Raw genomic sequence first — 12,815 nt, 5'->3', positions numbered from 1 at the left:
CCCCTTTTAACATTTAAGGTAATATATTCACAAATTCTGAGCACTGGAGTATACATCTTTGGCGGGGGGCATTTTTCTGCTGATCACCATAAAACCCTATTGTTACAATCCTTATTTTTCTAGTGAGAGCTACTCTTCAAAGTAATGAGAAAATGTCTGTTTATCTTTGTTCTTTCTTTAGTTTACAATGGCAGGGTCCTCTCCTACCAAGTTCATTTTCAAGAAGAATCTGACATCAGGTGTTTGCACTTAGTTTGGCTACATGACAAGCTAGACCTGTTTCAGAAACAGTTGCATTAAAATACATTTGTAATTAAGAAATGAAAGGCATTCTCTTCTGGCGGAGGGACTTGAAATAGTGGTTTTATTAGAGGAGTTGTTTTTTGCTTTCTAGTTACTTTCTATTAGCAGCCACATATTCCATCTATATTGGGAGTTGCCCTAATGAGTTCTAAAGGAACAGAGACCCACTTCATTCATCTATTTGACTCAGGACCTGTGAGGGAGCATGGATGAATCTCTCCACCCTCCTGCTTTTTCCCCTGTCTCCATCCTGCAGATGTCCCCCGGAGTTTCATAATTCAGTATCTTGGACCCAGATGGTGAAGCTCAGGAGGGAGGTAGCCTCATTTGTTTGGTTCTTCACCACGTCTTCAGTACTAAGTACAGATCTTATCCTGGAAAAGGGTTGTAGGCAGCTTGTGACATAGCTCCCAGTGGTGCCGATTTCTCACCCACAGAAACTGTGGGTTCCAATATAATAAAGGAGTATGGATATAGATTTTAAGCCACGATGGTATGAGTTATTTGTTATGCAGCAACAGTTAACTAATACAAATAGGCACTTAATATATATTTATGAAATGACTAAATCAAGAAGACATGACAGAAGTATTTACTTTTTTGTGTGCGTTTGATGGTGGCTTGATAATGGCAGTGGGAACTCGAGATGAAGAGGTTCGTCTAACACTACGGTTGGCAATAGCTAAGTTACTTGTGCAATTCACATTTATACACCTGGGAAAATTCTAGAGAAGAATTCAAGAAGACGTTCTATAGCTGGATTTGTTTCTTCCATGCTTAAAGCAGAGCATTGTCCATTAAGGGGCTTGAAATTAGATGTAGCCAGTTTCAGCACAAGTTGCTGCTGCCTTTAGAGTTTCATTTTTCGGGAAAGTCTCCATGGCCAGGAGGCCTCTGTAAATTCCATCTAGAATAGCTAGAACTATAAAGGAATGAGAGAAAGATACATAACCACTAAAGCAGGAGCCCGAGGCCTAATATGTCCACTTTCAACAGGGAGTGCGGCAGGGCAGCAGGTTTTCATTCCAGGCCTTCCTCATCTCCCATCGTAGGATTTACTTCTTCCTTTAAGGTGTCTGTGGTCCAATTGGCTCCGGGCAGAGCTGCCCACGGGTTTTTCTGGTGTCTTTATTTCCCTTGCCTTGAATATGTTCATTCATCCCACTTTTCTGTTGTAGTTAGCTGTGTGTTATTAGTGAAGACAAATCCTGAAGCACTTCCTGAAGATGGAGAGGCACCTCTCATTTTTCTTAACAACATGTATACTGGCTATCCTAAGGGGAAGATTGGTGCATTAAAAACAAAATGCACCATTCCCAGTGGGAACACAGACCCAAAGACAGGTCTGTGGAATGCAGCCAAAATGGAGAAATAACAGCTGTGGCATTCATTAAGACCTTGAAACCAAGAAATACAGCATATGAAAAGTTCTGTTGGAATTTTAACGTAGGATTTCTTTTGCACTTGGCTTAGTCTCAGATGTTCAAATGATATGACACAACACGACAGCTGAAAAACTAGTTGGAGGATTGGATAGGTGTACATGCTCCATGTGGAAGTCTGAGGATACATGCTCAATCATTTATAAAACTCAACCTAGGAGTCCTACTGGCTGCAAACATAGAAGCAGAAGTATACATCCAGGTGGAGTTTCTCATTAGACCGTTCCTCCAGCCACACAGCAATTCACCAGCTTTGCTCTGAGACCTTAGACATGTGCATAGGCTTTCCCTGCCAATCTGAAATGCATCAACCCTTCCTCCTTCTTCCATTTCAGTGTCATAGCTAAGGAGAGAGGAACCAGGTTACTGAAACTTGGGGTACGACTTGCCAAAAACTAAAAATGCAGGACGAGCTGAAAGATTCTCCATAAAAATGAGACAAGCTGAAAGATTCCCCAAGATGACTGAATAGGAACAGCTCTGGAGTGCAGTTCCCAGCGAGAGCAGCACAGAGGGTGAGTGCTCACCGCATTTCCAAACACGTTTTCACTGCCCACAGACCAGGAGATGCCTGGGCTGAAAAGTGCCATGAGTTTTCAGCATCGCGGTTTCAACTGGTGCCAAGTCGGCGCACAGAAACTCACATAAGTCTGGGCTCCTTTTTGGCTGGCACCTGGAAGGCCTAGGAGACAGAGCCACCCATTCAACTGAAAGGGAGGGGGCTAAGACAGGGGGCCATGGGATTTGGCTCAGCAGGTACCATCCCCATAGAACAAGCAATCTGAAACGCTCTGGATTAAGAGTTTTGCAGCAAGCAGAGCCAGACCCAGAACCTTCCAGTTGACCCAGGGGAAGGGCGTCCCCCACTACAGAGGCAGTCTGCAGCTACAGAGGAAGTTCAACAGCGCATGTCAGAGCATGCAGCAGCTCAGCAACACCTCTGCTGGCAGACTGCTACTAGACTACTCCATGTGGGGCAGGGCATCTATAAAGGCAGTAGCACAACAGGGACTTATAAAGAAAGCCAACCTTCCTAGGACAGAGCACCTGGGAAAAGAGGCAGTTATGAGTTCAGCTGCAGCAGACTTAAAGGTATCTGCCCAGCAGCTCTGCACGGAGCAGCAGAGCTCCCAGCACAGCACTTGAGCTCCTATAACGGACAGACTCTCTCCTCAAGCAGCTCCCTGGCCCCTGTATACCCAAAGAGACACCTCATAAAGGGGAGCTCAGGCCAACATCGGGTGGGTACCCTTCTGGGACGAGGATAGCAGAGGAATAAAACTGTGACAACCCTTGCTGTTCTGCAGCCCCCGCTGGCAATCCCCAGGCAAGGAGGGTCTGGAGTGGACCTCCAGCAGTCCTGCAGCAAAAGAGCCTGACTGCTAGAAGGCCTCAAGTGTTTCTCCTCCCTCTGACTCTCAAAGTGCTGGGATTATAAGCATAAGCCACCATGTCACCACTCCTATCCAATATACTATTGGAAGTTCTAGCCAGAGCAATTAGACAAGAAAAAAAATAAAAAGTATTTAACTAGGAAAAGAGGAAGTCAAATTGTCTCTATTTGCAACGACATGATTGTATATTTAGAAGACCCTATAATCTCAGCCCCAAATCTCCTTAAACTGATAAGCAACTTCAGCAAAGTCTCAGGATACAAAATAAATGTGCAGAAATCACAAGCATTTCTATACACCAATAACAGACTTAAAGAGAGCCAAATCATGAGTGAACTCCCATTCACAATTGCTACAAAGAGAATAAAATACCTAGGAATACAACTAACAAAGGACATAAAGGACCTCTTTAGGGAGAACTACAAACCACTGCTCAGTGAAATAGGAGAGGACACAAACAAATGGAGAAACATTCCATGGTCATGGTAAGGTAGAATCAATATTGTGAAAATGGCCATGCTGCTCAAAGTAATCTATAGATTCAATGCTATCCCCATCAAGCTACCAATGATATTCTTCACAGAAATGGAAAAAACCACCTTGAACTTCACATGGAACCAGAAGGGAGCCTGCATAGCCAAGACAATCCTAAACAAAAGAACAAAGCTGGAGGCATCATGCTACCTGATTTTGGACTATACTACAAAGCTGCAGTAATCAATACAGCATGGTACTGGTACCAAAACGGAGATATAGACAAATGGAACAGAACAGAGGCTTTGGAGGCAATGCCACACATCTACAGCCATCTGATCTTTGACAAACCTGACAAAAACAAGCAATGGGGAAAGGATTCCCTGTTTAATAAATGATGTAGGGAAAACTGATCAACAGTGTACTGAAAGCAGAAACTGGACCCCTTCCTGACACCTTACACTAAAATTAACTCCAGATGGATTAAAGACTTAAACATAAGACCTAACACCATAAAAACCCTAGAAGGAAACCTAGACAAAACCATTCAGGACATAGGCAAAAGCAAGGACTTCATGACTAAAACACCAAAAGCATTGGCAACAAAAGCCAAAATAGACAAATGGGACCTAATTAAACTCCAGAGCTTCTGTACAGCAAAAGAAGCAATCATTAGAGTGAACTGACAATAAACAGAATGGTAAAAAAAACTTTTTCAATCTACCCATCTGACAAAGGGCTAATATCCAGAATCTACAAAGAACTAAAACATATTTACAAGAAAAAAAAACAAACCCATCCAAAAGTGGGAGAAGGATATGAACAGACACTTTTCAAAATAAGACATATATGAGGCCAACAAACATATGAAAAAATGCTCATCATGACTGGTCGTTAGAGAAATGCAAATCAAAACCACATTGAGATACCACCTCACGCCAGTTAGAATGGTGATCATTAAAAAATCTGGAGACAACAGATGCTGGATAGGATGTGGAGAAATAGGAACACTTTATACTATTAGTGGGAGTGCAAACTAGTTCAACCATTGTGGAAGACAGTGTGACACTCCCTCAAGGACCTAGAAATAGAAATTCCATTTGACCCAGCAATCCCATTACTGGGTATATACCCTAAGGACTATAAATCATTCTGTTATAAGGACACATGTACACGTATGTTCACAGCAGCACTGTTTACAATAGCAAAGACCTGGAACCAACCCAAATGTCCATTGGTATTGATGATAAACTGGACAAGGAAAATGTGGCACATAGACACCATGGAATACTATGCAGACATAAGAAATGATGAGTTCGTGTCCTTTGTAGGGACATGGATGAATCTGGAAACCATCATTCTCAGCAAGCTGACACAAGAATAGAAAATCAAACATTGCATGTTCTCACTCATAGGTGGGTGTTGAACAGTGAGAACACATGGACACAGGGAAGGGAGCATCATACACCGGGGTCTGTTGGAGGACAAGGGAGGGATAACAGGGGGGATGTGGGGAGGTCAGGGAGGGATAACATGGGGACAAATGCCAGATGTAGGTGAAAGGGGAATGAAGGCAGCAAACCACAATACCATGTGTGTACCTATGTAACAATCTCACATAATTTGCACATGTACCCCAGGACCTAAAGTACAGTTAAAAAAAAAAAAGACAAAAAATGGGACGAGTTGTTTGTTATTTGATTTTTTTGTTAAACATAACAAATCTCACTCTGTCACCCAAGCTGGAGTATGATGGTGCAATCATAGCTAACTATAACCTTCAATTCCTGTGCTCAAGCAATCCTCCTGCCTCAGCCTCCTGAGTAGATGGGACTGCAGGCACGTACCAACATGCCTTGTTAATTTTTTTCATTTTTGTAGAGATGGGGTCTCACTATGTTACCCAGGCTGGTCTTGCATTCTGGGCCTCAAATGATCCTCCCACCTTGGGTTCCCAAAGTGTTGGGATTACGGGTGTGAGCTACCGTGGCCGGCATGGTGTTTTTAACTGGGCTTTTTGCATGAGTCATCTCAGAATAATGAGGAGACAGTATATTAAAGGCAGACATTGTGTTTTCTCTTAAAAACATTTTTTCCTTATTTTTGCCCTCATTTCCAACTTGTTTTCTTATAGTTTACGAAGGAAAGCAGTCATAAAAGAATAAATTAAGTGGTAGAGGAAAACTGAGGTCCATAGCCTTGGGTTCTTGAGATACTGGGTTAAAATGGGTGGAAAGAAACCTCTGATGAGTCACCCTTCCACTCTATGTCCAGCAATGCAAGGATGGTAGATTATTACTTAGGTCTTTATTAATATTTGTATTTGGTGAGGTCTACCTCCTTTACTGGCTGGGGACGAAGGGCCTTGGTCACATACCTGGAGAATATGCTAGAACTGTAAAGGAATGAGAAAGATACATAACCACTAAAGCAGGAGTCCCTAGCCCAATATGTCCACTTGCAACTGGGAGTGGGGCGTGCAGCAGGTTCTCTTTCCAGGCCTTCCTCATCTCTCATCACAGCATTTCCTTTTTCCTTTCTGGTGCCTATGGTACCACTGTAAATGCTGAACAGTAACTCGAATTTCCTTCTTTTAGAGAAGAATATTTTGTCATGGGAGATTTTAGTGCCTGGACAGGGACTTAAACCCCGGACCCTCAGATTAAAAGTCTGCTACTCTACCAACTGAACTACCCAGGCCCTTATGCTCCACAAAATGCAGTGATAGAAATAACCACAATATTTTTGAAAATCAAAAGTATCAAAAGTGGGCTGGACATGCTGGCTCATGCTTATAAACCCAGCACTTTGAGAGTCAGAGGGAGGAGAAACACTTGAGGCCAGGAGTTCAAGACCAGCCTGGGCAATGTAGTGAGACCTCATCTCTACAAAAAAAAGAAAAAAAAAGAAAGAAAATAAAAGAAAAAATTAGCTGGATGTTGTGGCTTGTGCCTATAGTCCCTGCTATTTGGGAGGCTGAGGTGGGAGGATCTCTTGAGCCTGGGAAGTCGAGGCTACAGTAGGCTATGATTGTGCCACTGCATTCCAGCTTGAGACTCTGTCTCAAAAAAAAAATAATATATATATCTTCATTTATACTTTTGAGATATATATATCTTCATTTATACTTTTCTCTCTTCATTGTCATATATACATATATATATATATATATCTTCATTTATCCAAATCTTCATTTATACTTTTGCTATATATATACATATATATATGTATATATACACACACACATATATACTTATATTTTATATATATGTTTATACTTTTGCTATATATATATCGCAAAAGTATAAATGAAGAGAGATTTGGTATTTGTTACTTTTTCTTTTGCAGCTGGCCCCACTATGGCTGGCCAGGGCACGCCTTTTCACCTTCTCCTGCTTCCCTGCCTTGATGCTCCAGGTGGACTACCCACATTGTCCTTCAGCACAGGCAGGTGAGGCAGGGGCAGCCTCAGGAAACAGCAGCCCCTTCCTGTGACTGCCTTAGCACCAGCTCCCCTCTCCTGGGGAACCAGACCTCTTTCAGCTGGAGAATAGTGTATAATAATTTTCTTCCTTTAGAACAGGGTTCAGGAAAAATGCAATTTCTGGTTTTACTTGTGACAGTTAGAGAAGTGCTATTTCCTCTTCTTTAAGATTCTGTCCTCACTGCTTTGAGGATCTGCATCTGCAAAGCTGTTGCCACTATTCTACAAATAGGGAGGAAGGGAGCTATTAGCCCCTAGTCCCTCCTGTCTGCAAGGGGCTATGAGGTACAGCATCATTTTCAAGAGCACCAACTCTGGAGCCAGACTATCTAGTTCAAGTTCTGGTCGAGCCACTAGCTAGCTGTGTGGCCTTGGGCAAACTATTCACTCTTGGTATTTCTGTTTTCTCCTCTAACGATGGAGATAGGGATACTGCCTGCCTAGTAAGCCTATTAGGAGGAATAGCACTTTAAGTACTTAGGATTGTGCCTGGCCTGTAATAAGTATTCAAAAGTGTCAGCAGTTACTATTATTTCATACTCTCCATAACTCAGTGAACTGTTCCTATTTTCATTTTACAAACCAGGAAACAGGAATAGTAAATTTAAGTAACTCGGTAAAGGGAATTCAGCTAAAATGGAAGAGAACAACATGTGAACTATCATCTTCATAGAAACAGAAAGTATTTGACTCTTTTCAGAGAAGGGCAATATACTTTTTCTCAGCATGGTTTCAGTTTTCTGTATTGTTGGAAAAGTAAAGAACAAGAGTTTGTAATAAGGCCAAGAAAGTTTTTGACTTTGTTTTATTTTTATTTGAAGACTGTTGAGGTTCATTATTTACTTCATGAGTTTTTTTTTTAAATTTATAATTCAGAATAAAAGGTTACATTACCTTCAACAATCTGAATTGCTTCTGTTTATAACCTGCCTGTTGTTCAGTGTTGTTCTTGGTCTTCTACAGTCTTTTGTGCCTTTGAAATTGCTATCGCATAGGGCAGCACCTTTCCTGTCTTTGTCTTTCATAGAGACCCTGGACTGCTGTTGGCGTAATGCATACATACTTGACACCTGTTCCACACATAATCCCAGGGTACTGTTGAGATAACAAGATACAGTAAAGCGGTTCTCTGTGAGAGCAAAGAAGTATTTGTCTTGTTTTACATTTCTCTTGACTGACTCTGCTCTGCTTAAACGTCAAGCAAATTAAAAATACATACTAAAGAACTCAAGGAAAACTTACATAAACAAAAAGAATAAATTATATAAATGAAACCCAAGGAAAAATCTCATCAGGAAGCTATTTAATATGTACTGGAGCTAAAAGGAAAAGAGAGGCTACATAGAAGGGACAGGCAGATCCTGCTTCTAACAGGAAAGTTTCAATGTAAACCACCTTCCACTTAAGAGGGAGAGAGATTGAGCCTCTCTATCCCCTGTAATAGGCATTTATAGATCCACTCATCTTTTTGTGATATTCTGTTATTCCCTATAGGGTTTAAATTGGGATGATTCAGGATATTTCTGTTTTTCCTTTATATAAAAAAAAGAAGTAATGCTGCCATGAACACAAGTGCCATTTGAAAAGCACCACAAAGTGAAGACTTTGATAATTTGTTCCTGAGTGACAAAAGAAAATGTTGAGATGGCTAGCAAGTTTGCGCACCTGTGTGTGAATATTTTTTTTAATTGTGGTAAAATACACATACCATAAAATTTACATTTTAACCATTTTAAAGTGCACAATTTAGTGACATTTAGTATCTCACAGTGTTGAGGAACTTATAACCACTGTGTTGTTCCAAAACATTTTCATCCTTCGTAAAGGAAATCCCATGACCATTAAGCAATTACTTCTCAACTCCTTTTTCCATAGCTGCTGGGAACCACCAGCGTGCTTTCGGCCTCTATGGATTTTCCTGTTCTGGATACATCATGTACATGGAGTCATCTGGTATGTGGCCTTTGTGCCTGTCGTCTTTCACTTAGCATCATGTTTTATGGTCCATTCATAACGTAGCATGTATCAGTTCCTCATTCTTTTCGTGGCTTAATAGCATGCCATTGCAGGAATATACCACACTCTATTTAACCATTTATCAGTTGATGGACATGTAGATTGTTTTCACCTTTGGCTATGATATTGTAGCTATGGACATTTGTGTTCAAGTGTTTGAACACCTTTTTTCAATTCTTCTGGGTATATATTCAAGAGTGGAATTGTTGGGTCATATAACTGTATTTAATGAGGATCTCCCAAGTTCATTTTTATAGCAGCCACATCATTTTACATTGTCATTTAACAAAATTTTTTAATTAATATCATAATTTATGAAAATTAAGGATACGGCTACCCAAAAATGTACACATATTTTTCAAGAACATATGACTAAGACATACCTAAAACCATAAATCTTTCAGACACAGGTGTGCTAGTTGTTAGGATGAGGTCCCAGGAGTGAAGCAAAACTCATGCATCAGACTTCTTTCTATCCAAAGTTGAAGATCTTCCAAGATCAGCCAGATCTCTTTCTTCTGATTTTTAATCATTTAGCAATCTTCTGAGGCCTGATGGACTTTCCTAAGCATCTACTTGTCAGGAAATTCATGAGGAGGTCATTCCTAGTATATGGACACAAATACACCATTCTTGGAAAAGGGTTTATATCGCCCATCTGACGTCTCTCTCAAGTTCTTGTGAGATGGGTTATTGTAAATCAGACACACAGTTTAGTCAACCCCACTCCACAAGTGAACTGCCAAATCATGCCCAGTTTCCTTTCAATTATTCACATTTTAACATGTCTGAAATCTACTTTTTAGATCCCATGAAATAAGGTAATTTTAAGAAAGTGAAGTTTAGATCTTTAATCCAGGATATTAGTGACTTCCTCAAGGTTCATCACATTTGTGAGGCCAGGAATAGAATGGCCCTATATAGGCCTTATCTGGAATATTATATAATATTATATAAGTTTATTTGCAAGGACTTATTACCTTCTCTCCCAGTCCCTGCCACACATACACACACACGCATGCACACACTCACACCCCATTAGGGCTTAATAGAGGTCCTTCCTGATATCGCCTAACTGAAATACATTCATCGTCTATAGATCTCATAGCGCCCTGTACATATTTCTGTGCCCGATCCAAAATATCAGGAGGCTCATGATCACTACAATTGCTACAGAACTTCTATTGCATTCCCAGAGGCTACCCTTCTCTCCATCAGCACCTGACAAATGTGTGCCCTGTGGGGGTTGGAAGAAGAAGAGGAAGAATGAGGATGACCCAGGGCAAAGCTAACTTCACCACTGAAAGCAATCCACAGCATCAGCTCAAGTAGCTATGGACCAGTAGTGTAACTCTATCTGTGCAGAGTAGCTTACTTTTGTCAACATAGCACTTGATGGAATCTTTTGCCCTCATTTTAAAATTATAGTTACATTCAATAAAATGACCAAGATCTTATCGAAAGCATGTCCCAAAAGAGGACAAGTCTTAAAGACCATTTTGTCTGGTAGCCCTCAAATTGAGGCCCACATACCCCTACAGGTATACAAAACCTCACAAAGGATACCCGAGGGTACACATTTTTGAAGAAATTAATTTCCATATCGTTAACTTGGATCTTACAGTAGACCTGTGCGGCTCCTCCTTTCTCATTTTCCTGCCTCAGCCTTCTCTCTGTCACTTTGCAAGGAAAACGTGTACCTCCCACACAAGCAGCATTTTTCTATGATGTATTTTGGTTTGTATGTACAAACCTCTAGAGCAAAAATAAAGGGCTGACTCAAAACATTGATGGCCAGCTTTGTGTTTTTTCTTGGATGCCTAACTCCTGCCCTTAAAAGAATCATTATGCCTTTTTTTTTTTCTGATGGCATCTCCCACTGTCGTTTGGGCTGGAGTGCAATGGCGCAATCTCGGCTCACTGCAACTCCACCTCCTGGGTTCAAGCAATTCTCCTGCCTCAGCCTCCTGAGTAGCTGCGATTACAGGTGCTCGCCCCACACTCAGCTAATTTTTAGTATTTTTAGTGGAGACGGGGGTTCACTATGTTGGCCAGGCTGGTCTCGAACTCCTGACCTCATGATCCACCCGCCTCAGCCTCCCAAAGTGCTGGGATTGCAGGCGTAAGCCGCCGTACCTGGCTCCATTATGCCTTTTTAAGGGCAAAACATGGAATTAGAAATGGGGTATCTTGATTCATTCAAAGATGTTCAGAATTCATGTACATGGAAGGAAACGGCAGGACTACCAACAATTTCCTTTTAATAACCTCTCTCTTTTATGCCTGGCTATTGCTACAGAATGTGCCCCTTTAGAAGAAGAGTTTCCCTTGAGAGCAAAGCAAAGATGAGGTTGTTGGTGAAAAGTACTGAAGTCCACCGTGCCTTATTTCCTTGTGGCTTGGTACCATGTTGTATCCATTAGTGTTAAGATTAGTGTTAAGAAGTGAGATGGTTGTCATGGGAATGCATCTCAACACAGCAATTTAAATTGAAAAGACTTTTCCTAACAGAAAACTCATCTGATTTTACTGATAATGAAGACTAGCTTTTTCAATTAGGTTAGATGACTGATACTGTCTATAACTTGAGTGAGCCAAATCAGAAGCTCCAAGGTTATAATGAAATTATATTTAAGGCACATAATAAGATAAATAGGTTTAATCAAAAATATTGTACTGTCATGGGTGAGTTGAAATACTTCTATTTTCTCCATCCTTTCTGAGTGCATTGTAATATGGTTTGTCTCTGAGGGAAAGCATACCAGGAAGTTATTTTTTTGTTAAAATATGGACATACTTTCTCATTGGTTGGCAAATGCTTATCGCCGTGAACCCTAGGATCCCTAGCTCCTCCTGGGGACCTAGGACCTGTCAGACTTCATAATCCAGCAGCTGTAAGGTTGATACCTTGCACCACAGAGGTCTGCAGGACCCGCTCTAGCACAAAGGCCAGGGTCTAGTACTCTGGATTGGTTGATTCCTTGTCTTACAAGTTAACATTTGAATATCTCTCCAAGTCATGAGTATAATTGTCATTTTACAAATCTTTGTAATACTTTTGTGGTAAACTGAGAAATTGCTCTAAAGATGGTTAACAAGTCATTTAGCTTGTTCCTCATTTTTAAAACATTTTAACAAATAATGAAAGAGGACCTGAGTTGCCAATTAACTGAACATAAAAATAATTTTTGATGGAAAATCACTGTATGATTTTAGCATGGAGCCATGTTGGAGTTTAAAGAGATGGATGAAATGGCTCTAATAAAATGCACATTTTTGAGAACAATGTTTCTTAGAGCTCCTATTTTAAAAAATGAAAAATAAAAATAATGTTGATGCTGAACAACAACTCATTCTACAATTGAACAATTGTCATCTGTAAATACATAAAGTAATTAGGAGAAAACGACTTCATCTTTATCATCAGCAAGTACATTTAGAGTATAATTTGGCTGGGCATGCTGGCTCACACCTGTAATCCCAGCACTTTGGGAGGCTGAGGAGAGTAGATCATCTGAGGTCAGGAGTTCAAGAGCAGACTGGTCAACAGAGTGAAACCCCTAATACTAAAAAAATACAAAAAATATGAGTGGGGTATGATGGCAGGCAACTGTAATCCCAGCTACTTGGGAGGCTGAGGCAGGAGAGTAGCTTAAGCCCAGGAGGCAGAGGTCGCAGTGACCCAAGATCATGCCATTGCAC

The 12,815-nt window shown here is 40.8% G+C and overlaps 1 non-coding gene across 1 annotated transcript; it reads right to left on the bottom strand.

Annotated features, from left to right (window-relative positions):
* Positions 1-6,240: 6,240 nt before the first annotated feature.
* Positions 6,241-6,313, bottom strand: TRNAK-UUU. Its single transcript has one exon. It is a non-coding gene; the product is annotated as a tRNA-Lys (tRNA).
* Positions 6,314-12,815: the final 6,502 nt, after the last annotated feature.

This window comes from Sapajus apella, unplaced genomic scaffold (assembly GCF_009761245.1).
Source record: "Sapajus apella isolate SASKATOON/1434 unplaced genomic scaffold, GSC_monkey_1.0 scaffold10, whole genome shotgun sequence".
Lineage (NCBI taxonomy): Eukaryota > Metazoa > Chordata > Mammalia > Primates > Cebidae > Sapajus > Sapajus apella.
Note: the sequence above shows the minus strand (reverse complement) of the source record. Positions and strands in the feature narration are given on the sequence as shown.